The following is a 6,083-nucleotide window of genomic DNA, read 5'->3' as shown; positions in this document are numbered from 1 at the left end:
TTTTCTACTTCTTTTGTATTAAAACATATATAGTTTTTATTTAAATTTATTTAGATATTTGTTTTCTGGCTATTCAAAATGAGAATATTTCTCTATGTTTATCTTGAAATTCTTCATAATAAAGCAATAATCTTGAGCAGTCTTGTTTGGAATAGCTTCATTAATCAAAAATGACAGCTATAAAATGTGAAATTATTTATCAATAAATTTTAGTGCATTTTAACAGCTTAAGATTTTTGCACATTTTGATATCATAGATGATCAACCTCTTTTTTTAATGCTTTAGACTCATCTCATTTTTGCCCGACTTTCAATCTCGATTTCCGCTGAATGCCATTAAACGCTGTTTACTCAGCTTCAGTTTTAAGGATTTGACCGAGTATCGTGTGTGTTTGTGTGCACATGTGTACGCAAGCGTGAGTCTGTTTGTGCACGAGGATGTGCGTTTGCTTTTCACGTTTAACGCGTGTGAAAAAGGTTGTCAGTCGTGCATAAGGCATTTCATTTACTGGTGTGAAAAGCTAATTCCAGCATCCGGAATAAAAACTCGAGAGTGAAGACTAAAGGAAATTCAAAATATTGCATGGAATATTATCTTATTACAGCTTGCAGTAAAGGATCACTGCAGTGAAGTAAATGCTATTGTAAGACTAAAAGCAGACAGACAGACAGACTACTTTATTGAACAGTTGACCAAGCTTTAAACAAATGATATTACAAGTAGAACCACACAATACTCATAGTTAGCTGGTCAACATTAGCATGACCAGTCTCGGACCGAAAAATTATGAGTCCCAGACATGTGTGTGAGTCCCAGACATGTGTGTGGATCCCTGTGACTCTAGCCACCAAGTGTGACCTAGTCCAAGTGAGTCCTTGTTAACAGCACTAGCCGGTCTGCACGTCAGCAGACATGAATGAATCAGAATGTAGAGTTTATCCAGACAAACAGGGTCTCTGGACATGTATCGAAATGAGTCCTGTAACTCTCTCCACTTACCAGGAAGTAGGTCTTGTGAGTCAGGAAATGGGTACCTGGTTGAAAATCTGAGCAGCTGCTGAGAAGCACAAGAGAAAGTGAGTCCCACAAATCTGAATAAGTTTTTGTGAGTCTCTGAGAGAGAGTCACAAATATCTAAATATCAGTCTCTTTGACTCATTTGGCCGTAAGCGATTCTTAACAATTGACCATCTAATGGAGTCATTCTGCTTGACTTCTGACAGTCAACAGTGACTTTTGTTTTCGAACAAACCAATGTGTAACCCATGACTTAGGTTTCCACAAGTGAGTCCAACAAGTGAGTCCAGGTCGGAACAGACTTGACATGAAATGCTCGACAGGAGAAGGTTGGAGCAGCTCAACATCAGAGCGAGTCCTTGCATCCTTTGTGCAGAGCGAACCACCCACACAAAGCAGGCTTGGGTTGCTCGGGAAGTTGACCATGTTAAACCCCCCTGATAAAAGCCCAGAAATAACAAGCAAGGGCGAACTGTCTCCTCCGTCGTCCTAGCCTGCTGTGGAAATGAAACACGCTCAGTGGGAAAATGCTCCTTCTGCAGTGGAAATGATAATTACACAAAGGTTTATTGGAACGGATAAGCTCTTAATCTGTCAGATCACATTTCAAAGTGGCAGCAGCCGCCCCACGACAGGTCCGGACGAAGATTTTGCACAGAGAAGAGAGAACTTTTATTCAGGAGGAATCATAAAAAAAGTCACGGCAAAGTTGTCGAGGCGAGACCTCAAAGAGGAAAAGCATCAACAAGCAGGGAAGCGCTCCGGCGTCCATCAGACCTCAGGTATGGCGAAGACAAATAGCCGTCTTATTTGAGCTTTCTGAGAGCTCGGGCTCCTTGTGGGGTGGTGCTCCCAGCTTCACGCTCCACCAGCGCTGAAATAAAGCTCCGTTCCAGGCATTTCAACACCGCTTAAGGTTGTCGGCCGCCGTGTAATTTATGAGTCGAGAGGACTTGACTGCGACCTGCAAACTGGCAAGGGTGGAGGGAAGCGGCGTGAGTCATAGGAAACTTACAACACTCCGAGTCCAATTACTGGAGACAATGTGGACGTGAGTGATACCTGTGGGGGTCATGTGATGCCACGCGGTGTAATTGGCTGTACAGGCACTTTAGGCGGTGAGGAGGTTTCTCACCTGCGGGTCGGCGTGGCGATGACAGGACTCGCCGAAGCTCGGTGGGTGGTCAGGAGCGCCATGTGGCGCATGCCGTTTGATATCGGCTGAAACAAACTCAACAGGTAATAACAGACTCAAATTTGCCCCAAAAGATGGCGTCAATATTTAGATTTCCACGTCTTTGTTTGCAGCCAGTGAATATACCACACCGTCGTGCGCTTTTACAGCCTGCTCGTCAAATAAAGGGAAATTAAAACACGCTATGAGGACGGCTTCATAAACATTTACAGCATCATATAGTTCCTTGATAATTGCCTGGCAGTGAAAAACACGGCTAATTAAATTTCCCTCTCTGAGCACAGGACACTTTATATTTCATATCCACAAGAAAGATGGTTTACCATTCACATCATGTTCTGAAATGAAAGATAGAATAAGTGAGTGGATTTTAAGGACGTGAGACAAGGATTGTATTCAGCGAGGAACATTTCCATTATTTATTTTAAAGCTACTAATAAAAAATATAATTTTTATAATTATATATATATATATATATATGTTTTACATTTTATTTTTAATTTTCTTTTGTTCTTTTGTTCCAAAAATTAGGGGGGAAACATTCTAAAAATGTAGTCCACTGGAACTTCATTCTTTTAAAACAGATTTGTATATTTGACTAAAATGAAAATCCAGGAAAAAAAACCCAAATAGAAATAATATTTACATAATTGATCATTTAAAAAAAGCCCAATATAGCTAGAATTGTAAGCTAATTTAAATGCACATTATTTGGATGTCACCACTGAAAAATAAAATCAGAAGACACAGCTGATTCGAGGCTGAAAAGCAAAAGCATGCGAACACCAATGTTTCAGGAGGAGGTCTTATATGTGAAGATATCATCATGTCTGGACGCCCTGGGGTTGATATTTGGCTCCCTGCTGATGTGCGAATGTCAACACCCTGTAAACACCTTTGACACACGCTTGAATGTGCCGGGCGAGTTAACTAAACATTCCTGGGTGTTCCAGGTCCACCGGGCCGCACCGCCACAAAACATCCTCATTTATTTGCACATTTTGTCTCCTCTAATTGTGTTTCAGATCTTTCTTTCCTGGCTCGAAGAAGCTGAGAGGCAATGCTCTTTAAGGATTTAGAAATCTGAGAGTATAATTCCACTCTGGCCGCTTATCGCCGCACCCAGACTATTTGAGTGTTTTGGAGACGCGGGCTCCCTGAGGACGGATCCGAGGCGTCCTAGTAGAACTGCACATCAAATAAATAGTGGGATGGGATTTATATGGAGGCTGAGTCTCTGTCAAACAGGGCTCTGCTGACTGAAGTGATCCCCGCGGCCCGAGTGGAGCACACACACACACACACACTCAAACACACTCTCTCAAGCACAATGTCCCTCTCAGTCCTGGGCTGTGACCGGCCCATGGCAGTGGCCAGGTATGTCGGCTATGTTTGCCCAGCCATCCATCACCCGTGTACCTTCCCCTCCTGAAACAGGAACTTTTGTTTGAAGCACACACTTGTTAAGCCCATCCTTTGACTCCGCTCGAGCTAATTTATTTCCTCATGGCCGAGCGGAGAGCGGATTTATTATCACCTATGTTTTGTTCTCCATTTTGCCCCCTTGCTCAGAGAAACCGCGGCAGTGAGATTGTGATTTGGGGACAGAGGGCCTCTTATCAGACCTGTCCAGGGTCAGCAAATAAACACGCTGGAGTTGAGCTGCGTCCAGAGAAAATGACAAGATTTACAGACCAATGACGCTCTCACCTCAATTTTACTTTATAACCTCATAGTTCCTCCCAGTAAGGTCACTGCGGGGAACCAGGCTGCAGTGTGTGGAGATGAAAATATTGCAGGTTATAATTACGAAGTAATATGTGTGGTATTGACAACCATGGTCCTTAACATGATCAGGTCATGGCTTCGCCTTTGGTCACGGTCACCATCACATTTCCCAGGGTGACTCAGGTGGTTACGTATTCTCGGATTTGAGATGAAAGAACTCGAACTCCTGTAGAGTTTGGTGTTGGTGGTGGGGTTGACTGTGTCTTGGCCTCAATTGGCCTGCAGGCTGTGCGTCCCACAGTTGTTGAAGAAGCACCAGGAGGGTCTTCAAATTCGCTGAGATCTTCATTACTCTCTACCATTTTAAATCTGTCGCCGCACATGCAGGAGGTCATCATTTCTACTTAAAATTTAAAGGTCTCAGTTGAGAAGAATCTGTTTCCCAGTTTGTGCGACTCCAAGCTCTTCCAGGTCGATGAGTCTCGTCTGATATTCTAGGACACGTCTCCTCTGCCTTGCTTGCCTAGTTGAGGAGAGATTGGTTTCTCCGTTTTTGGATGGCTTCTACATTTGGAGCTGGAGGAAGATCATAGGAAGAGGGACGTCTAGGTATCCTAGTGGGAGGGAGTGCAAGGTGGTTCAGGCCAACAGGTGAAGGTAGAACAGGAGAACAACTATGATTTCTGACCCTCAGCACGGTGAAAACGCCCTCAACACGCAAGAAGATCACAGATGAAAGACCTCCTTTAAAGATGGAGACTTCTGCTAGGACTCATCCTCTAAACCCGTGGTCCCCAACCTTTTTATCACTGCGGACTGGTCAACACTTCACAATTGGAACGTGGCCCGGGCGGTATGAAGTTGCCACTTTGATATGAGGCCTCTGTATGTTTGTGTTCCCGCTAAGACTCACAAACTCTCCTCCTCTTGACCAGTGCCCTGACGCTCTGGGACTCTGGTCGCTATGGTAACGTTTAAACACACCTTCAAAATAGCATAAAGATACATCACAATACCGAATATAAAGTGCATTAACTCACCATATTGTTAAATCAATGGGAGCCTTGAGCTTGTTTCTCTGCCACGAGACGGTCCCATCCATAAATCCATATTTCAAGTATGACTCCTGCTATTGTTTGTTAAAAACTCTTCACTGAACCTTTTTCCCTTCGCAAAGAAACCACGACTCATTTTGTGGGTTCAATTTTGGCTCTCAAGTGACCAAGGCTTAACCAAGAGAAATTTTTTTTCAAAATAAAATATTCTTCAGACTCAGCTCATACACAATACGGAAATAATGAATTATTTCTTGTGCGGCCCGGTACCAATTGTTCCACAGCCCGGTACCGGTCCCCGGCCCGGGGGTTGGGTACCACTGCTCTACACGACACACGGCCAGCATATTTCCTCTCACAACACAACCTGGTTATCAGTCAAACTTCAGCTCCAGATACCAGTAAATGGTAAAAGTCAATCATTAACCGCAGCGTCCGGCACTCTGCTCGCTGAGGTGTTTGCAGTCCCACCGTTTTCTAAGGCTTCTCATACAGTACTGCTGGGGGCGCTGGAGGGGGGTCGAGTTGGGGCAGACCGACTTTCAATAAAGACGCGTCGGTATTCAAGAGTTTGTCTGCCGGGCTTTCAGCTCTTTATGAGACGGAGGCCGTGTAAACCTCATCAAGACAGATTCATGTTTTCAGCCCCTGGTTTTCTAGACAGGCATGAAATGAGTCCATTGACAGTTGAAGATGGAGAGCAAACTGAGATTAGAGCATGTTAATTAATTGGCTGCTGGAGGAAATGACTCCCGGCCTGTTTACAGCTCGTCTGCCAATCACGCCGCTCGCTGCGCTTCTGTTTTTCGGTTATTTAAAATATATATATATATTTAATCCCTTCTCTTCTTTCTTTGTGGACCAAAAAACAACGAGGCCTGGACTTGTTTGGATCGCACATACATGACCACCTTAAGTTCATTTCACACAACCCTCCGGTGATTTGTGAAGTACAACCAAATGTAAGCACCAAGATCGGACAATAGTTTTGAAATATGAATAAAAACGCACAGTTTTGGTTCCGATTATATGGAAGTTAAAGTTGTGCTATATTCATTCATAAAGCCAAATGCCGAAAAAAACATAT

This window comes from Synchiropus splendidus, chromosome 16 (genome assembly GCF_027744825.2).
Source record: "Synchiropus splendidus isolate RoL2022-P1 chromosome 16, RoL_Sspl_1.0, whole genome shotgun sequence".
NCBI classification, from domain to species: domain Eukaryota; kingdom Metazoa; phylum Chordata; class Actinopteri; order Syngnathiformes; family Callionymidae; genus Synchiropus; species Synchiropus splendidus.
Note: the sequence above shows the minus strand (reverse complement) of the source record.